We start from the raw sequence: 23,932 nt of genomic DNA on the forward strand, positions 1-23,932 counted from the left end.
TATGTTTTGAGCCTTCCTCTGAGAACAGTTTTAGATTCCGATGCTTCACTTCAGGTTTACTGTATCCCTTGACCCTCACAATGACGATGAAACACATAAATTGCATCGGAATTAAATACAAAAGGCACAATGAAGACGTAAGAACAAGAAGACTGCGTCTTCCTACTGTCTATGTTTTGAGCCTTCCTGTGAGACCAGTTTTAGATTCCGATGCTTCACTGCAGGTTTACTGTATCCCTTGGACCTTCACATTGACGATGAAACACAGAAATTGCATCGGAATTAAATACAAAAGGCACAATGCAGACTTAATTAAAAGAAGACTGAGTGTCCTTACTATGTTTTGAGCCTTCATGTGAGACCAGTTTTAGAATCCGATGCTTCACTTCAGGTTTATTGTATCCCTTGGACCTTCACATTCATGATGAAACACAGAAATTGCATAGGAATTAAATACAAAAGGCACAATGCCGATTTAAGTAAAAGAAGACGGACTCTTCTTACTGTATATGTTTTGAGCCTTCCTGTGAGACCAGTTATAGTAGATTCCGATGCTTCACTTCAGGTTTACTGTATCCCTTGGACCTTCACATTTACGATGAAACACAGAAATTGCACGCAATTAAATACAAAATGCACAATGCCGACTTAAAATCAAGAAGACTGACTGTTCTTACTGTATATGTTTTGAGCCTCCTTGTGAGACCAGTTTTAGATTCCGATGCTTCACTTCATGTTTGCTGTATCCCTTGGACCTTCACATTGACGATGAAACACAGAAATTGCATCGGAAATAAATACAAAAGGCACAATGCCGATTTAATTACAAGAAGACTGAGTCTTCTTACCGTCCATGTTTTGAGCCTTCCTGTGAGACCAGTTTTAGATTCCGATGCTTCACTTCAAGTTTACTGTATCCCTTGGGCATTCACATTGACGATGAAACACCGAAATTGCATCGAGGCACAATGCCGACTGAAGTACAAGAAAACTGTGTCTTCTTACTATCTATGTTTTTAGTCTTCCTGTGAGACCAGTTTTAGATTCCGATGCTTCACATCAGGTTTACTGCATCCCTTGGACCTTCACATTGACGATGAAACACAGTAACTGAGTCTTTTTACTGTCTATGATTTGAGCCTTCCTGTGAGACCGGTTATAGTAGATTCCGATGCTTCTCTTCAGGTTTACTGTATCCCTTGGACCTTCACATTGACGATGAAACACAGAAATTGCATCGCAATTAAATGCAAAATGCACATTGACGACTTAAAATCAAGAAGACTGACTGTTCATACTGTATATGCTTTGAGCCTCCTTGTGAGACCAGTTTTAGATTCCGATGCTTCACATCAGGTTTACTGCATCCCTTGGACCTTCACATTGACGATGAAACACAGTAACTGAGTCTTTTTACTGTCTATGATTTGAGCCTTCCTGTGAGACCGGTTATAGTAGATTCCGATGCTTCTCTTCAGGTTTACTGTATCCCTTGGACCTTCACATTGACGATGAAACACAGAAATTGCATCGCAATTAAATGCAAAATGCACATTGACGACTTAAAATCAAGAAGACTGACTGTTCATACTGTATATGCTTTGAGCCTCCTTGTGAGACCAGTTTTAGATTCCGATGCTTCACTTCATGTTTGCTGTATCCCTTGGACCTTCGCATTGACGATGAAACACAGAAATTGCATCGGAATTTAATACAAAAGTCACAATGCCGACTTAATTATAAGATGACTGATTCTTCTTACTATGTTTTGAGGCTTCCTGTGAGACCAGTTTTAGATTCCGAACTTTCACTTCAGGTTAACTGTATCCTTTGGACATTCACATTGACGATGAAACACAGAAATTGCATCGGAATTAAATACAAAAGGCACAATGCCAACTGAAGTACAAGAAAACTGAGTCTTCTTACTATCTATGTTTTGAGCCTTCCTTTGAGACCAGTTTTAGATTCCGATGCTTCACTTCAGGTTTACTGCATCCCTTGAACCTTCACATTGACGATGAAACACAGAAATTGCATCGGAATTAAATACCCATAGGCACAATGCCGACTTAAGTACAAGAAGACTCACTCTTCTTACTGTCTATGTTTTGTGCTTTTCTGTAAGACCAGTTTTAGATTCCGATGCTGCACTTCAGGTTTACTGCATCCCTTGGACCTTCACATTGACAATGAAAGTCAGAAATTGCATCGGAATTAAATACAAAAGGCACAAGGCAGACGTAAGAACAAGAAGACTGAGTCCTCCTACTGTCAATGTTTTGAGCCTTCCTGTGAGACCTGTTTTAGATTCCGATGCTTCCCTTCAGGTTTACTGTATCCCTTAGACTTCACATTGACGATGAAACAGAAAAATCGTTTCGGAATTCAATGCAATAAGCACAATGCAGATTTAATTACAAGGAGACTGAGTCTTCTTACTGTCTATGTTTTGAGCCTTCCTGTGAGACCAGTTTCAGATACCGATGCTTCACTTCAGGTTTACTGTATCCCTTGGACCTTCACATTGACGAAGAAACACTGAAATTGCATCGGATTTAAATACAAAAGGCACAATGCCGATTTAATTACAAGAAGACTGAGTCTTCTTACTGTCTATGTTTTGAGCCTTCCTGTGAGACCAGTTTTAGATACCGATGCTTCACTTCAGGATTACTGTATCCATTGGACCTTCACATTGACAATGAAAGACAGAAATTGCATCGGAATTAAATACAAAAGGCACAATGCCGACTTAATTACAAGAAGACTGAGGCTTCTTACCATATTCTGTGCCTTCCTGTGACACCAGTCTTAAATTCCGATGCTTCGCTTCTTACTTACTGTATCCCTTGGACCTTCACATTGACGATGAAACACAGAAATTGCATCGGAATTAAGTAAAAAAGGCACAATGCTGACTTAGGTACAAGAAGACTGAGTCTTCTACCTGTCTATGTTTTGAGCCTTCCTGTGAGACCAGGTTCAGATTCCGATGCTTCACTTCAGGTTAACTGTATCCCTTGGACGTTCACATTGACGATGAAACACAGAAATTGCATCGGAATTAAATAAAAAATGCACAATGCCGACTTAAGTACAAGAAGACTGAGTCTTCTTACTGTCTATGTTATGAGCCATCCTGTGAGACCAGTTTTAGATTCCGATGCCTCACTTCAGGTTTACTGCACCCCTTGGACCTTCACATTGACGATGAAACACAGAAATTGCATCGGAATTAAATACAAAATGCAGAATGCCGACTTAAGTACAAGAAGACTCACTCTTCTTACTGTCTATGTTTTGTGCTTTCCTGTGAGACCAGTTTCAGATTCCGATGCTTCACTTCAGGTTTACTGTATCCCTTGGACCTTCACATTGACAATGAAACACAGAAATTGCATCGGAATGGAAATACAAAAGACACAATGAAACTGTAAGAACAAGAAGACAAAGTCTTCCTACTGTCAATGTTTTGAGCCTTCCTGTGAGACCAGTTTTAGATTCGGATGCTTCACTTCATTTTTACTGTACCCCTTGAGGTTCACATTGACGATGAAACACAGAAATTGCATCGGAATTAATTACAAAAAGCACAATGCAGATTTAAATACAATAAGACTGAGTCTTCTTACTGCCTATGTTTTGAGCCTTCCTGTGAGACCAGTTTTAGATACCGATGCTTCACTTCAGGTTTACTGTATCCCTAGGACCTTCACATTGACGAAGAAACTCTGAAATGGCATGGGCATTAAATACAAAAGGCACAATGCCGACTTTATTACAAGAAGAATGAGTGCTCTTACTATGTATTGAGCCTTCCTGTGAGACCAGTTTTAGATTCCGATGTTTCACTTCAGGTTTACTGTATCCCTTGGACCTTCACATTGGCGATGAAACAATGAAATTGCATCGGAGGTAAATACAAAAGGCACAATGCCGACTTAATTACAAGAAGACTGATTCATCTGACTATGTTTTGAGCCTTCCTGTGAGACCAGTTTTAAATTGCGATGCTTCGCTTTATGCGTACTGTATCCCTTGGACCTTTACATTGACGATGAAACACCGAAATTGCATCGGAATTAAATACAAAAGGCACAATGCCGACTTATGTACAAGAAGGCTCACTCATCTTACTGTCTATGTTCTGTGCCTTCCTGTGTGACCAGTTTTAGAATCCGATGCTTCACTTCAGGTTTATTGCATCCCTTGGACCTTCACATTGACGATGAAAAACAGAAATTGCATAGGAATTAAATAGAAAAGGCACAATGAGGATTTAAGTACAAGAAGACTGACTCTTCTTACTGTCTATGTTTTGAGCCTTTACTTTCAGACCAGTATTAGATTCCGATGCTTCACTTCAATTTTACTGCATCTCTTGGACCTTCACATTGACGAAGAAACACTGAAATTGCATCGGAATTAAACACAAAAGGCACAAAGTCGACTGAAGTACAAGAAGACTGAGTCATCTTACTATCTATGTTTTGAGCATTCCTGTGTGACGAGTTTTTGATTCCGATGCTTCACTTCAGGTTTACTGTATCCCTTGGACATTCACATTGACGATGAAACACAGAAATTGCATCGGAATTAAATACAAAAGGCACAATGCCGACTGAAGTACAAGAAAACTGAGTCTTCTTACTATCTATGTTTTGAGCCTTCCTTTGAGACCAGTTTTAGATTCCGATGCTTCACTTCAGGTTTACTGCATCCCTTGAACCTTCACATTGACGATGAAACACAGAAATTGCATCGGAATTAAATACCCATAGGCACAATGCCGACTTAAGTACAAGAAGACTCACTCTTCTTACTGTCTATGTTTTGTGCTTTTCTGTGAGACAAGTTTTAGATTCCGATGCTGAACTTCAGGTTTACTGTATCCCTTGGACCTTCACATTGACAATGAGAGTCAGAAATTGCATCGGAATTAAATACAAAAGGCACAATGAAGACGTAAGAACAAGAAGACTGAGTCTTCCTACTGTCAATGTATTGAGCCTTCCTGTGAGACCAGTTTTAGAGTCCGATGCTTCACTTCAGGTTTACTGTATCCCTTTGACTTCACATTGATGATGAAACACAGAAATCGTATCGGAATTAAATGCAAAAAGCACAATGCAGATTTAATTACAAGAAGACTGAGTCTTCTTACGGTCTATGTTTTGAGCCTTCCTGTGAGACCACTTTTAGATACCGATGCTTCACTTCAGGTTTACTGTACACCTTGGACCTTCACATTGACGAAGAAACACTGAAATTGCATCGGAATTAAATACAAAAGGCACAATGCCGACTGAAGTACAAGAAGACTGACTCTTCTTACTGTCTATGTTTTGAGTCTTCCTGTGAGACCAGTTTTAGATTCCGATGCTTCACTTCAGGTTTACAGTATCCCTTGGACCTTTTAATGAAATTACTGGAATGAATGATTTGAAATTTCGTAGAAATAAAAAAAAAGGAAATAATTTTATTTCTTGCTTAAAAGTTAATTTGCCTTAGTGCGAACTTTGTCGTAGAACCACTCTCTTCATTACGTGTGGTAATAAAAAAACAAATTTTACTTTCTTAAGGATTACGTACATTTAAAGGAAATTATTACGTGCACTCATATTAATTGGATAGTACTATCTGGATAAGAACTGAGTCTCTTAAATCATTCGGCCTTGGCATACACTTTCCAGAATGCAGTGGGTTTTTCTTTTTGTGAAATATTTTTACTGACTTATCCCGGCACTAGCCATAGAACACAAGAATATTTTAATTAACAGAAAATGTCTTAATTATTGCCAAGCCGACATTTATCACTGATCAAACCTACTACATTACGCATGTGATTTATAGATGACGTGGGCATGCTCATTTACATAAATAATTCACACTTTTAATGAATACTAATATATTTAGCCCAAACAACAAGTCAACTCACATTAATTCGTACGCTTTGATTAAAGGCGGCAAAGTCCCGACAGATACAAAAGAAGTACATCTTAACTCTGCTGGATAACCACGATGCATACACAACCTTTAGTGCCCACAATGCGGGTTAATGAATCAGGCGCGTCTAATGGGCGCGAGCGTAGCTGCACATCGCGTCTGCTAGAGCGATCAAGGATTAACACTTCCTCACTTCTTCCTCACTTCAGCTGCTCTGTCCACAACTGACCCTTCCTCACTCTAGCGGCTCTGTCCACACAACTGACCCTTCCACACACTAGCGGCTCTGTCCACACACTTAGCTGCTCTGTCCATACGACAGAGAGTCTCCACATGCCAAAGATAAACAACGGCACGACTATTACGATTATTAACATTTCTTTGTAAATCGATTTCTAGCAAATATCGCTGATACCGCAAATACTGACACTTTTACATTCACATAATAAATATAGAAATTTCCTATCCTAATACAGAGAAATGTTACAAAAAAATATAATAAAAATAACAAACATATTTCATACCACATTCAGTAATATTAAGATATATATATATATATATATATATATAACTTGCCCAGATCGGCGTATATGTTACAAATAAATTGTGAAAATGCCAGGGAACGTTACATTGCCCCCTGGCAGCATTTGGCAAAGAGGTTTTACACTTTGACACAATGGTGCCAGTAACGTTCTTTACACCTCTGTATGTTTTATGGAATGGCTCTTGTAATTCGCCCCAGGATTATATAAGTACATGGCTCCCCCATTTGGGCGTAGGCAATCAGGAAACCTGGGCAAAACTGTGCCGGAGCCCAGCCATCCCAGTTGGTTTATAGTCCATATTAACAGTTTTTCATTTGAAGTATTTTTGCAGTTTGTCACAAACGGGTTTACACAATTACACAATATCACTATTTTTCTTGTGATACACTACAAGGTCACTTGTCCTAGGATATATCAATTACGGACGTACATAGTACATGTTCAATGTTTATCAAAATGAAGTCATTAATATGTTATTCAGTTTATGTAAACATTTCAAAAGCCAATAATGTATTTGATGAGCGGTGGGGTGCGGCGCTCGGCGCGGCGCGCTGACTTCGTGTAGGTCACCGCCCCATCGTTAACAGCTACGGCGCGTACGGGCGTGGCTGTCTGGTCTGCTACGGGCTGCTGTGGCCGCTGCTATAGCCGAACGCGTTGGATACCAGCTCGCCCGTGCGACGTCTTCTTGCGGTGCTCCAGGAAACATGCAACAAGTTCACAAACAGTATACTATCCGTATTTCCTGCTGTGGGAAAGAACGCACACAATTAGTGGTAGTTATTACTCAGTAGGCCTTCACTAGTCTGGTTCGCACAAGGTTTCATTGTCACAGTACACTTTTATGGGCACACAATATTTTCCACCGTCATGACTTGTCATTAGTCACACGCTCTTTCCTAGCGTCCCTTTACATACAAAAAGTTAAAATTTGACACTAGGTTTATCCACCGTCCGTTATCGGTTCACTATTCGTGTTGTGCTAGTTCTTTATCAGTGACTGTCACTGTCTGTTTCTGCCGCACAATACTACACTTTTGTTAAAGTTTATTTATTTCTATTTACAATGTCCGCTGCTGAATTTGTTTGCAACAGCACATTCGTAACCTTTTACCAGAGTGTAAGATTTACGTACATACAATCAACGTCCTACGTAACCACAGTGAAGTCTCTGTAGGCGAAAATTTACTTGGACCGTATCTGGCTAGCTCTTTCTTATTGATTGAATCTGCACATGCTTCAATTGAAGCTTCTTTGTGAGTTTCTTTACGCTACATAAATTTACAACAAGGTTGCCTCCCGTGGTGCTCTCGGGTCACTACTGGGTGCATTATTTTGTGATAACACTAGTGAGATAATAAAGTTCTCAGGGCCTTATATTACTAATATTGTTCCGGGTTCAGATCTGTCAATCTGACAGCTACACATAGATACACATAATATAAAGGATTGTGCCAAGAAATATCTCAAATTAAACACAAATTAAAAGAGTACATAACACAAATATCCACACACATGAAAAAGGTCAATCATATTCTTATAACTATACACTCCTACACTAGTACACCTTATTAATGTTCATTGTTTACAAAGGAACGGTGTCCGCATAGGACTATTAGTCTTTTACTGTAGGAATGCTTTTACATCCTTACGCGGATACAGTCCCCGTACTCTCCCTGAGTGGGGATCTGCTAAGAGATAGCTACACTCATGTGGCACACTTACTACTCTAAAAGGTCCATTATACACCAATTGCCACTTGCTATTCTGTTTCAAAGATGCCGAGGACTTAGGATGATTGCGTAAGAGCACCAAGTCCCCAACATTAAATGTTTGGTTATTCGTTACATGTCGATTATATTTTTCCGTCCTTTTCTGGGCGCACCTGGTAAGGTTGCATCCCGCTTTTCTTATCTTCTCTTCCTTAGGCTCAGGAATGACTGGGACCTTAGGCAAGGGTGCCAGCCACTCGTTCAGAGCTCGATTATTATTCATTAATATCTCATTTGGTGGATACCCCGTAGAAGCATGCGGGGTTGCGTTGTGAATTTCGACAAACTTATGTATCATATCTGGCCACCTTGTGTGCTTATATGCAATGTATAACCTGCAAAATTTATTTAACTCTCCAAATACTCTCTCTACTAAACTTGCTTGTGGGTGAAAGCGGGAAATTAGTATACGCTTTATATCTTGTTCATATAAATAGTTTTTCCAGGTATGGCCTGTAAAATATGAAGCATTATCCGATATTATCGCTTCAGGCTTACCTACTTGTATAAAATATTCTTTGCCTAACCATTTCACTATTCCACGAGCAGTGGCTGATTTAAGGCAGTATATTTTTAAATATTTTGAAAAGAGGTCATACACCGCTAAAATGTACTTCAATCCACCCCTGGCTCGTGGGTAGGGTCCTGCTATGTCTATAGATACTAATTGAAGTGGTCGATGAGGCACAATAGGATGCAGTTCAAACCTTGTGGACTTATTTTGAAACTTAGCCTTTTGGCACAGAGGACAAGTCCTGATAATGGTGCGAGTCTGCTGGCTTATCCCTTTAAAATAACAGAATTTGGATAAAATCCTTATTGTTTTGCCTATCCCAGCGTGACCCCATGCTAAATGCGTGTGCCACACTACAGCTGGGATAGCCTGTTGTGGTATACACACGACTCCGTGGTCATTTGACACACTTGTTTTATAATACAGAATATTATCTACTATTTTGAAATTCTGAACACTTTTAAGATTGGTTCTTTCTTTAATTTTGCTAATTATATCTCCCCAGATCGGATCAGTTTCCTGCAATATAGACATATTCTTACACATGTGTAAAAAGTCCCTCCTATGTACTTTATCTTGTACCAAGAGTATTCGATATTCCTCCGATTGTTCTAAAATATTTGACATTGAGGATTGCCCTAGTGGAAGCCTCGACAAAGCGTCTGCCACAACATTATCTTGTCCCTTTAGGTACATGATTTTAATTTTATATTCCTGTAATGCTAACCTCCATCTTAGCAAGCGGGTATGGTATAATTTGCAAGTCATTAAATAGCTCAGAGCCTGGTGGTCACTGAATACTTTGACTTCCTTACCATAGATATAGTAGTTAAATTTCTTTACCGCCCAGACCACTGCAAGAGCCTCTAATTCGGTAGCAGAATATGCTCTCTCGCAGCTGCTTAGTGTGCGGCTGGCAAACTCGATTATTTTTACTGTTGTGGGGTCGTTGCTCCTTTCCCACTGAAATAAACAAGCACCCAGACCGTATGAACACGAATCTGTCGCTATACAAAAATCTTTTGTCATGTCTGGGTGTCGCAATATGTTTGCATTCACCAAGGCGTTTTTGATAGCGTCAAATGCGCGTTGACATTCGTCTGTCCACACCCAGTGCGCATTTTTACGCAACAGGCTCAATAACGACTCGTTATTCATTAATTGGTTCGGGACAAATCGTCTAAAAAAGGATGCTAGACCTATAAATGCCTTGAGCTGTTTCTTAGTTCTAGGACTAGGAAACCCACGAATTGCATCAAGTTTTTTGTTGTCAGGTTTGATGCCTTGTGGTGTTATGTGACCTAGGAATTGAATCTGATTACGTCCAAACTTGGATTTATCAAGATTCGCTGTTACCCCTGCTTGCTTAAACCTTTCTAAGACTTTACTCAGTAGTTCTACGTGCTCCTCCCAGGTGGCAGTGGCAATCACTAGATCGTCTACATATACTGTCACCCTTTGCAGCAACTCCGGACCCAAAACCGCGTCAAGGGCTGTTATGAAAACTCCTGCACTTACATTTAGGCCGAAAGGTAGTACCCTAAATTGGTAGCTTCTTCCCCCAAATATAAATGCAGTATATTGTCTCGACTCGGGTGTAAGTAGAATTTGCCAGAAAGAACTTCTCATATCAATAGATGTCAAATATTGCACTCCATGGAATTTTCGAAGTTGCTCATCAAGGTTTTCCGGATGAGTCCTGACAGGTACAATGATTTCATTTATGTCTCTTGCATCCAGTACTAACCGTACTTGTCCGTCAGCTTTTGCTACCGCCACCAATGGACTACTATAAGGGGACAAAGACGGTTCTATTATTCCCCACTCGATCAGTTTTCTTATTTCCTTAGCTACTATTTCCTTCTTGGACCAAGGAATGGAGTATGAGGCTCGACAGTAAGTTTTGTGAGGCTTTACCTCGATCTTGTATTGATATCCCTTAACAACTCCTGGTCGTTCAGAAAATACATCTGCATAATTAGATAATAACTGTACTATTTCCTTCTGTTGAATTGAATTTAAATTTTCGGACTGTGATACTTTGTTCACTAATATATCCATATTCACCTTTGATTGATCACCTTGTACGTCAGGATAATAGAGATTCTGCCCTGGACAATAATTGTCTAATTGTAGTATCGATTGATTCCTACATTTTATATTTATGGCGTTACAATTAGGTACAGGTACCTCTTCAGATCTAAGCATGGAAAATTCTATTCTCCTACCAGCATTCATCAAACTTAATTTTCCCCGAGAAAGGTCTATTATTGCGTCCCTCTCTCTCAAAAAATCTACCCCCAAAATGCAGGCTACCTTTAAACCCTTTACTACCAGGAATGAGCTCGTTATGGCTTCTTCCCCTATATACATCTCTACCCGCACTTCATATTGACGATGAAACACAGAAATTGCATCGGAATTAAATACAAAAGGCACAATGCAGACTTAATTAAAGGAAGACTGAGCGTCCTTACTATGTTTTGAGCCTTCATGTGAGTCCAGTTTTATATTCCGATGCTTCACTTCAGGATTACTGTATCCCTTGGACCTTCACATTGACAATGAAAGACAGAAATTGCATCGGAATTAAATACAAAAGGCACAATGCCGACTTAATTACAAGAAGACTGAGGCTTCTTACCATATTCTGAGCCTTCCTGTGAGACCAGTTTTAAATTCCGATGCTTCGCTTCTTACTTACTGTATCCCTTGGACCTTCACATTGACGATGAAACACAGATATTGCATCGGAATTAAATAAAAAAGGCTCAATGCCGACTTAGGTACAAGAAGACTGAGTCTTCTACCTGTCTATGTTTTGAGCCTTCCTGTGAGACCAGTTTCAGATTCCGATGCTTCACTTCAGGTTTACTGTATCCCTTGGACCTTCACATTGACGAAGAAACACTGAAATTGCATCGGATTTAAATACAAAAGGCACAATGCCGATTTAATTACAAGAAGACTGAGTCTTCTTACTGTCTATGTTTTGAGCCTTCCTGTGAGACCAGTTTTAGTTACCGATGCTTCACTTCAGGATTACTGTATCCCTTGGACCTTCACATTGACAATGAAAGACAGAAATTGCATCGGAATTAAATACAAAAGGCACAATGCCGACTTAATTACAAGAAGACTGAGGCTTCTTACCATATTCTGAGCCTTCCTGTGACACCAGTCTTAAATTCCGATGCTTCGCTTCTTACTTACTGTATCCCTTGGACCTTCACATTGACGATGATACAAAGAAATTGCATCGGAATTAAATAAAAAAGGCACAATGCCGACTTAGGTACAAGAAGACTGAGTCTTCTACCTGTCTATGTTTTGAGCCTTCCTGTGAGACCAGGTTCAGATTCCGATGCTTCACTTCAGGTTAACTGTATCCCTTGGACGTTCACATTGACGATGAAACACAGAAATTGCATCGGAATTAAATAAAAAATGCACAATGCCGACTTAAGTACAAGAAGACTGAGTCTTCTTACTGTCTATGTTATGAGCCATCCTGTGAGACCAGTTTTAGATTCCGATGCCTCACTTCAGGTTTACTGCACCCCTTGGACCTTCACATTGACGATGAAACACAGAAATTGCATCGGAATTAAATACAAAATGCAGAATGCCGACTTAAGTACAAGAAGACTCACTCTTCTTACTGTCTATGTTTTGTGCTTTCCTGTGAGACCAGTTTCAGATTCCGATGCTTCACTTCAGGTTTACTGTATCCCTTGGACCTTCACATTGACAATGAAACACAGAAATTGCATCGGAATGGAAATACAAAAGACACAATGAAACTGTAAGAACAAGAAGACAATGTCTTCCTACTGTCAATGTTTTGAGCCTTCCTGTGAGACCAGTTTTAGATTCGGATGCTTCACTTCATTTTTACTGTACCCTTTGAGGTTCACATTGACGATGAAACACAGAAATTGCATCGGAATTAATTACAAAAAGCACAATGCAGATTTAAATACATGAAGACTGAGTCTTCTTACTGCCTATGTTTTGAGCCTTCCTGTGAGACCAGTTTTAGATACCGATGCTTCACTTCAGGTTTACTGTATCCCTAGGACCTTCACATTGACGAAGAAACTCTGAAATGGCATGGGTATTAAATACAAAAGGCACAATGCCGACTTTATTACAAGAAGAATGAGTGCTCTTACTATGTATTGAGCCTTCCTGTGAGACCAGTTTTAGATTCCGATGTTTCACTTCAGGTTTACTGTATCCCTTGGACCTTCACATTGGCGATGAAACAATGAAATTGCATCGGAGGTAAATACAAAAGGCACAATGCCGACTTAATTACAAGAAGACTGATTCATCTGACTATGTTTTGAGCCTTCCTGTGAGACCAGTTTTAAATTGCGATGCTTCGCTTTATGCGTACTTTATCCCTTGGACCTTTACATTGACGTTGAAACACCGAAATTGCATCGGAATTAAATACAAAAGGCACAATGCCGACTTATGTACAAGAAGGCTCACTCATCTTACTGTCTATGTTCTGTGCCTTCCTGTGTGACCAGTTTTAGAATCCGATGCTTCACTTCAGGTTTATTGCATCCCTTGGACCTTCCCATTGACGATGAAAAACAGAAATTGCATAGGAATTAAATACAAAAGGCACGATGAGGATTTAAGTACAAGAAGACTGACTCTTCTTACTGTCTATGTTTTGAGCCTTTACTTTCAGACCAGTATTAGATTCCGATGCTTCACTTCAATTTTACTGTATCTCTTGGACCTTCACATTGACGAAGAAACACTGAAATTGCATCGGAATTAAACACAAAAGGCACAAAGCCGACTGAAGTACAAGAAGACTGAGTCATCTTACTATCTATGTTTTGAGCATTCCTGTGTGACGAGTTTTTGATTCCGATGCTTCACTTCAGGTTTACTGTATCCCTTGGACATTCACATTGACGATGAAACACAGATATTGCATCGGAATTAAATACAAAAGGCACAATGCCGACTGAAGTACAAGAAAACTGAGTCTTCTTACTATCTATGTTTTGAGCCTTCCTTTGAGACCAGTTTTAGATTCCGATGCTTCACTTCAGGTTTACTGCATCCCTTGAACCTTCACATTGACCATGAAACACAGATATTGCATCGGAATTAAATACCCATAGGCACAATGCCGACTTAAGTACAAGAAGACTCACTCTTCTTACTGTCTATGTTTTGTGCTTTTCTGTGAGACAAGTTTTAGATACCGATGCTGAACTTCAGGTTTACTGTATCCCTTGGACCTTCACATTGACAATGAGAGTCAGAAATTGCATCGGAATTAAATACAAAAGGCACAATGAAGACGTAAGAACAAGAAGACTGAGTCTTCCTACTGTCAATGTATTGAGCCTTCCTGTGAGACCAGTTTTAGAATCCGATGCTTCACTTCAGGTTTACTGTATCCCTTTGACTTCACATTGATGATGAAACACAGAAATCGTATCGGAATTAAATGCAAAAAGCACAATGCAGATTTAATTACAAGAAGACTGAGTCTTCTTACTGTCTATGTTTTGAGCCTTCCTGTGAGACCAGTTTTAGATACCGATGCTTCACTTCAGGTTTACTGTACCCCTTGGACCTTCAGATTGACGAAGAAACACTGAAATTGCATCGGAATTAAATACAAAAGGCACAATGCCGACTGAAGTACAAGAAGACTGACTCTTCTTACTGTCTATGTTTTGAGTCTTCCTGTGAGACCAGTTTTAGATTCCGATGCTTCACTTCAGGTTTACTGTATCCCTTGGACCTTCATATTGACGATGAAACACAGAAATTGCATCGGAATTAAATACAAAAGGCACAATGCAGACTTAATTAAAGGAAGACTGAGCGTCCTTACTATGTTTTGAGCCTTCATGTGAGTCCAAGTTTTATATTCCGATGCTTCACTTCAGGATTACTGTATCCCTTGGACCTTCACATTGACAATGAAAGACAGAAATTGCATCGGAATTAAATACAAAAGGCACAATGCCGACTTAATTACAAGAAGACTGAGGTTTCTTGCCATATTCTGAGCCTTCCTGTGAGACCTGTTTTAAATTCATATGCTTCGCTTCTTACTTACTGTATCCCTTGGACCTACACATTGACGATGAAACACAGAAATTGCATCGGAATTAAATAAAAAAGGCACAATGCCGACTTAGGTACAAGAAGACTGAGTCTTCTACCTGTCTATGTTTTGAGCCTTCCTGTGAGACCAGTTTCAGATTCCGATGCTTCACTTCAGGTTTACTGTATCCCTTGGACCTTCACATTGGCGATGAAACACTGAAATTGCAACGGAGTTAAATACAAAAGGCACAATGCCGACTTCATTACAACAAGACTGAGGCTTCTAACTATGTTTTTAGCCTTCCTGTGAGACCAGTTTTAAATTCCGATGCTTCGCTTCATGCGTACTGTATCCCTTGGACCTTCACATTGACGATGAAACACAGAAATTGCATCGGAATTAAATAAAAAAGGCACAATGCCGACTTAGGTACAAGAAGACTGAGTCTTCTTACTGTCTATGTTATGAGCCATCCTGTGAGACCAGTTTCAGATTCCGATGCTTCACTTCAGGTTTACTGTACCCCTTGGACCTTCACATTGACGATGAAACACAGAAATTGCATCGGAATTAAATACAAAATGCAGAATGCCGACTTAAGTACAAGAAGACTCACTCTTCTTACTGTCTATGTTTTGTGCTTTCCTGTGAGACCAGTTTCAGATTCCGATGCTTCACTTCAGGTTTACTGTATCCCTTGGACCTTCACATTGACAATGAAACACAGAAATTGCATCGGAATGGAAATACAAAAGACACAATGAAACTGTAAGAACAAGAAGACAAAGTCTTCCTACTGTCAATGTTTTGAGCCTTCCTGTGGGACCAGTTTTAGATTCGGATGCTTCACTTCATTTTTACTGTACCCCTTGGAGTTCACATTGACGATGAAACACAGAAATTGCATCGGAATTAATTACAAAAAGCACAATGCAGATTTAAATACAAGAAGACTGAGTCTTCTTACTGCCAATGTTTTGAGCCTTCCTGTGAGACCAGTTTTAGATACCGATGCTTCACTTCAGGTTTACTGTATCCCTAGGACCTTCACATTGACGAAGAAACTCTGAAATGGCATGGGCATTAAATACAAAAGGCACAATGCCGACTAAATTACAAGAAGACTGAGGCTTCCTACCATATTCTGAGCCTTCCTGTGAGACCAGTTTTAAATTCCGATGCTTCGCTTCTTACTTACTGTATCCCTTGGACCTTCACATTGACGATGAAACACAGAAATTGCATCGGAATTAAATAAAAAAGGCACAATGCCGACTTAGGTACAAGAAGACTGAGTCTTCTTACTGTCTATGTTATGAGCCATCCTGTGAGACCAGTTTCAGATTCCGATGCTTCACTTCAGGTTTACTGTACCCCTTGGACCTTCACATTGAAGATGAAACACAGAAATTGCATCGGAATTAAATACAAAATGCAGAATGCCGACTTAAGTACAAGAAGACTCACTCTTCTTACTGTCTATGTTTTGTGCTTTCCTGTGAGACCAGTTTCAGATTCCGATGCTTCACTTCAGGTTTACTGTATCACTTGGACCTTCACATTGACAATGAAACACAGAAATTGCATCGGAATGGAAATACAAAAGACACAATGAAACTGTAAGAACAAGAAGACAAAGTCTTCCTACTGTCAATGTTTTGAGCCTTCCTGTGGGACCAGTTTTAGATTCGGATGCTTCACTTCATTTTTACTGTACCCCTTGGAGTTCACATTGACGATGAAACACAGAAATTGCATCGGAATTAATTACAAAAAGCACAATGCAGATTTAAATACAAGAAGACTGAGTCTTCTTACTGTCTATGTTATGAGCCTTCCTGTGAGACCAGTTTTAAATTGCGATGCTTCGCTTCATGCGTACTGTATCCCTTGGACCTTTACATTGACGATGAAACACCGAAATTGCATCGGAATTAAATACAAAAGGCACAATGCTGACTTATGTACAAGAAGGCTCACTCATCTTACTCTCTATGTTCTGTGCCTTCCTGTGTGACCAGTTTTAGAATCCGATGCTTCACTTCAGGTTTATTGCATCCCTTAGACCTTCTCATTGACGATGAAAAACAGAAATTGCATAGGAATTAAATACAAAAGGAACAATGCCGATTTAAGTACAAGAAGACTGACTCTTCTTACTGTCTATGTTTTGAGCCTTTACTTTCAGACCAGTATTAGATTCCGATGCTTCACTTCAATTTTACTGTATCTCTTGGACCTTCACCTTGAAGAAGAAACACTGAAATTGCATCGGAATTAAACACAAACGGCACAAAGCCGACTGAAGTACAAGAAGACTGAGTCATCTTACTATCTATGTTTTGAGCATTCCTGTGTGACGAGTTTTTGATTCCGATGCTTCACTTCAGGTTTACTGTATCCCTTGGACATTCACATTGACGATGAAACACAGAAATTGCACCGGAATTAAATACAAAAGGCACAATGCCGACTGAAGTACAAGAAAACTGAGTCTTCTTACTATCTATGTTTTGAGCCTTTCTTTGAGACCAGTTTTAGATTCCGATGCTTCACTTCAGGTTTACTGCATCCCTTGAACCTTCACATTGACGATGAAACACAGAAATTGCATCGGAATTAAATACCCATAGGCACAATGCCGACTTAAGTACAAGAAGACTCACTTTTCTTATTGTCTATGTTTTGTGCTTTTCTGTGAGACAAGTTTTAGATTACGATGCTGCACTTCAGGTTTACTGTATCCCTTGGACCTTCACATTGACGAAGAAACACTGAAATTGCATCGGAATTAAATACAAAAGGCACAATGCCGATTTAATTACAAGAAGACTGAGTCTTCTTACTGTCTATGTTTTGAGCCTTCCTGTGAGACCAGTTTTAGATACCGATGCTTCACTTCAGGTTTACTGTACCCCTTGGACCTTCACATTGACGAAGAAACACTGAAATTGCATCGGAATTAAATACAAAAGGCACAATGCCGACTGAAGTACAAGAAGACTGACTCTTCTTACTGTCTATGTTTTGAGTCTTCCTGTGAGAGCAGTTTTAGATTCCGATGCTTCACTTCAGGTTTACTGTATCCCTTGGACCTTCATATGGACAATGAAACACAGAAATTGCATCGGAATTAAATACAAAAGGCACAATGCAGACTTGACTAAAGGTAGACTGAGCGTCCTTACTATGTTTTGAGCCTTCATGTGAGTCCAGTTTTAGATTCTGATGCTTCACTTCAGGATTACTGTATCCCTTGGACCTTCACATTGACAATGAAAGACAGAAATTGCATCGGAATTAAATACAAAAGGCACAATGCCGACTTATTTACAAGAAGACTGAGTCTTCTTACCATATTCTGAGCCTTCCTGTGAGACCAGTTTTAAATTCCGATGCTTCGCTTCTTACTTACTGTATCCCTTGGACCTTCACATTGACGATGAAACACAGAAATTGCATCGGAATTAAATACAAAAGGCACAATGCCGACTTAGGAGCAAGAAGACTGAGTCTTCTTACTGTGAGACAAGTTTTAGATTCCGATGCTTCACCTCAGGTTTACTGTATCCCTTGGACCTTCACATTGACGATGAAACACAGAAATTGCATCGGAATTAAATAGAAAAGGCACAATGCCGATTTAAGTACAAGAAGACTGAGTCTTCTTACTGTCTATGTTTTGAGCCTTCCTGTGAGAACAGTTTTAGATTGCGATGCTTCACTTCTGGTTTACTGTATCCCTTGACCCTCACAATGACGATGAAACACATAAATTGCATCGGAATTAAATACAAAAGGCACAATGAAGACGTAAGAACAAGAAGACTGAGTCTTCCTACTGTCTATGTTTTGAGCCTTCCTGTGAGACCAGTTTTAGATTCCGATGCTTCACTTCAGGTTTACTGTATCCCTTGGACCTTCACATTGACGATGAAACACAGAAATTGCATCGGAATTAAATACAAAAGGCACAATGCAGACTTAATTAAAAGAAGACTGAGTGTCCTTACTATGTTTTGAGCCTTCATGTGAGACCAGTTTTAGATTTCGAAGCTTCACTACAGGTTTACTGTATCCCTTGGACCTTCACATTGACAATGAATGACAGAAATTGCATCGGAATTAAATACAAAATGCCTAATGCCGACTTAACTACAAGAAGACTGACTCTTCTTACTGTCTATGTTTTGAGCCTTCCTGTGTGACCAGTTTTAGAATCCGATGCTTCACTTCGGGTTTATTGTATCCCTTGGACCTTCACTTTCATGATGAAACACAGAAATTGCATAGGAATTAAATAGAAAAGGCACAATGCCGATTTAAGTAAAAGAAGACTGACTCTTCTTACTGTATATGTTTTGAGCCTTCCTGTGAGACCGGTTATAGTAGATTCCAATGCTTCACTTCAGTTTTACTGTACCCCTTGGACCTTCACATTGACGATGAAACACAGAAATTGCATCGCAATTAAATACAAAATGCACAATGCCGACTTAAAATCAAGAAGACTGACTGTTCTTACTGTATATGTTTTGAGCCTCCTTGTGAGACCAGTTTTAGATTCCGATGCTTCACTTCATGTTTGCTGTATCCCTTGGACCTTCACATTGACGATGAAACACAGAAATTGTGTCGGAAATAAATACCAAAGGCACAATGCCGATTTAATTACAAGAAGACTGAGTCTTCTTACCGTCTATGTTTTGAGCCTTCCTGTGAGACCAGTTTTAGATTCCGATGCTTCACATCAGGTTTATTGCATCCCTTGGACATTCACATTGACGATGAAACACAGTAATTGCATCGGAATTAAATACAAAAAGCACAATACCGATTTAAGTTCAAGAAGACTGAGTTTTCTTACTTTTTGTGGTTTGAGCCTTCCTGTGAGACCGGTTATAGATTCCTATGCTTCACTTCAGGTTTACTGTATCCCTTGGACCTTCACATTGACGATGAAACACAGAAATTACATCGGAATTAAATACAAAATGCACAATGCCAACTAAAGGTCAAGAAGACTGACACTTGTTACTGTCTATGTTTTAAGACTCCCTGTGAGACCAGTTTTAGATTCCGATGCTTCACTTCAGGTGTACTGTATCCCTTGGATGTTCACATTGACGATCAAGCACAGAAATTGCATCGGAATTAAATACAAAAGGCAAAATGCCGATTTACGTACAAGAAGACTGAGTCTTTTTACTGTCTATGTTTTGAGCCTTCCTGTGAGACCGGTTATAGTAGATTGCGATGCTTCACTTCAGGTTTACTGTATCCCTTGGACCTTCACATTGACGATGAAACACAGTAATTGCATCGTAATTAAATACAAAATGCACAATGCCGACTTAAAATCAAGAAGACTGACTGTTCTTACTGTATATGCTTTTAGCCTCCTTGTGAGACCAGTTTTAGATTCCGATGCTTCACTTCATGTTTGCTGTATCCCTTGGACCTTCACATTGACGATGAAACACAGAATTTGCATCGGAATTAAATACAAATGGCACAATGCCGATTTAATTACAAGAAGACTGCGTCTTCTTACTTTCTATGTTTTGAGCCTTCCTGTCTGACCAGTTTTACATACCGATGCTTCACTTCAGGTTTACCCTATCCCTTGGACCTTCACATTGACGATGTTGTTATCAATGGAGAGACGTTTACAGACGTTAAAGTAACCTCTGGCGTGCCACAGGGGAGTGTTATGGGACCACTGATTATCACAATATATATTAATGGTCTAGTAGATAGTGTCGGAAGTTCCATGCGGCTTTTCGCGGATGATGCTGTAGTATACAGAGAGGTTGCAGCATTAGAAAATTGTAGCGAAATGCAGGAAGATCTGCAGCGGATATGCACTTGGTGCAGGGAGTGGCAACTTTCCCTTAACATAGACAAATGTAATGTATTGCGAATACATAGAAAGAAGGATCCTTTATAGTATGATTATATGATTGCGGAACAAACACTAGTAGCAGTTACTTCTGTAAAATATCTGGGAGTATGCGTGCGGAACGATTTGAAGTGGAATGATCATATAAAATTAATTGTTGGTAAGGTGGGTACCAGGTTGAGATTCATTGGGAGAGTGCTTAGAAAATGTAGTCCATCAACAAAGGAGGTGGCTTACAAAACACTCGTTCGACCTATACTTGAGTATTGCTCATCAGTGTGGGATCCGTACCATATCGGGTTGACGGAGGAGGTACAGAAGATCCAAAGAAGAGCGGCGCGTTACGTCACAGGGCTATTTGGTAACCGTGATAGCGTTACGTAGATGTTTAATAAACTCAAGTGGCAGACTCTGCAAGAAAGGCGCTCTGCATCGCGGTGTAGCTTGCTCGACAGGTTTCGAGAGGGTGCGTTTCTGGATGAGGTATCGAATATATTGCTTCCCCCTACTTATACCTCCCGAGGAGACCACGAATGTAAAATTAGAGAGATTCGAGCGCGCACGGAGGCTTTAGACAGTCGTTCTTCCCACGAACCATACGCGACTGGAACAGGAAAGGGAGGTAATGATATTGGCACGTAAAGTGCCATCCGCCACACACCGTTGGGTAGCTTGCGGAGTATAAATGTAGATGTAGATGTAGAAACAGAGAAATTGCATCGGAATTAAATACAAAACGCACAATGCCGACTTAAAATCAAGAAGACTGACTGTTCTTACTGTATATGTTTTGAGCCTCCTTGTGAGACCAGTTTTAGATTCCGATGCTTCACTTCATGTTTGCTGTATCCCTTGGACCTTCACATTGACGATGAAACACATAAATTGCGTCGGAAATAAATACAAAAGGCACAATGCCGATTTAATTACAAGAAGACTGAGTCTTCTTACCGTCTATGTTTTGAGCCTTCCTGTGAGACCAGTTTTAGATTCCGATGCTTCACTTCATGTTTGCTGTATCCCTTGGACCTTCACATTGACGATGAAACACAGAAATTGCGTCGGAAATAAATACAAAAGGCACAATGCCGATTTAATTACAAGAAGACTGAGTCTTCTTACCGTCTATGTTTTGAGCCTTCCTGTGAGACCAGTTTTAGATTCCGATGCTTCACATCAGGTTTTTCTGCATCCCTTGGACATTCACATTGACGATGAAACACAGTAATTGCATCGGAATTAAATACACAAGGCACAATACCGATTTAAGTTCAAAAAGACTGAGTTTTCTTACTTTCTGTGGTTTGAGCCTTCCTGTGAGACCGGTTATAGATTCCGATGCTTCACTTCAGGTTTACTGTATCCCTTGGACCTTCACATTGACGATGAAACACAGAAATTACATCGGAATTAAATACAAAATGCACAATGCCAACTAAAGGTCAAGAAGACTGACACTTGTTACTGTCTATGTTTTAAGACTCCCTGTGAGACCAGTTTTAGATTCCGATGCTTCACTTCAGGTGTACTGTATCCCTTGGATGTTCACATTGACGATCAAGCACAGAAATTGCATCGGAATTAAATACAAAAGGCAAAATGCCGATTTACGTACAAGAAGACTGAGTCTTTTTACTGTCTATGTTTTGAGCCTTCCTGTGAGACCGGTTATAGTAGATTCCGATGCTTCACTTCAGGTTTACTGTATCCCTTGGACCTTCACATTGACGATGAAACACAGTATTTGCATCGTAATTAAATACAAAATGCACAATGCCGCTTAAAATCAAGAAGACTGACTGTTCTTACTGTATATGCTTTTAGCCTCCTTGTGAGACCAGTTTTAGATTCCGATGCTTCACTTCATGTTTTCTGTATCCCTTGGACCTTCACATTGACGATGAAACACAGAATTTGCATCGGAATTAAATACAAAAGGCACAATGCCGATTTAATTACAAGAAGACTGCGTCTTCTTACTGTCTATGTTTTGAGCCTTCCTGTCTGACCAGTTTTACATACCGATGCTTCACTTCAGGTTTACCCTATCCCTTGGACCTTCACATTGACGATGTTGTTATCAATGGAGAGACGTTTACAGACGTTAAAGTAACCTCTGGCGTGCCACAGGGGAGTGTTATGGGACCACTGATTATCACAATATATATTAATGGTCTAGTAGATAGTGTCGGAAGTTCCATGCGGCTTTTTGCGGATGATGCTGTAGTATACAGAGAAGTTGCAGCATTAGAAAATTGTAGCGAAATGCAGGAAGATCTGCAGCGGATATGCACTTGGTGCAGGGAGTGGCAACTTTCCCTTAACATAGACAAATGTAATGTATTGCGAATACATAGAAAGAAGGATCCTTTATAGTATGATTATATGATTGCGGAAAAAACACTAGTAGCAGTTACTTCTGTAAAATATCTGGGAGTATGCGTGCGGAACGATTTGAAGTGGAATGATCATATAAAATTAATTGTTGGTAAGGTGGGTACCAGGTTGAGATTCATTGGGAGAGTGCTTAGAAAATGTAGTCCATCAACAAAGGAGGTGGCTTACAAAACACTCGTTCGACCTATACTTGAGTGTTGCTCATCAGTGTGGGATCCGTACCAGATCGGGTTGACGGAGGAGGTACAGAAGATCCAAAGAAGAGCGGCGCGTTACGTCACAGGGCTATTTGGTAACCGTGATAGCGTTACGTAGATGTTTAATAAACTCAAGTGGCAGACTCCGCAAGAAAGGCGCTCTGCATCGCGGTGTAGCTTGCTCGCCAGGTTTCGAGAGGGTGCGTTTCTGGATGAGGTATCGAATATATTGCTTCCCCCTACTTATACCTCCCGAGGAGACCACGAATGTAAAATTAGAGAGATTCGAGCGCGCACGGAGGCTTTAGACAGTCGTTCTTCCCACGAACCATACGCGACTGGAACAGGAAAGGGAGGTAATGATACTGGCACGTAAAGTGCCATCCGCCACACACCGTTGGGTAGCTTGCGGAGTATAAATGTAGATGTAGATGTAGAAACACAGAATTTGCATCGGAATTAAATACAAAAGGCACAATGCCGACTTAATTATAAGAAGACTGATTCTTCTTACCATGTTTTAAGTCTTCCTGTTAGACCAGTTTTAGATTCCGAACCT

Source organism: Schistocerca nitens, chromosome 3 (genome assembly GCF_023898315.1).
Source record: "Schistocerca nitens isolate TAMUIC-IGC-003100 chromosome 3, iqSchNite1.1, whole genome shotgun sequence".
Taxonomy (NCBI): domain Eukaryota; kingdom Metazoa; phylum Arthropoda; class Insecta; order Orthoptera; family Acrididae; genus Schistocerca; species Schistocerca nitens.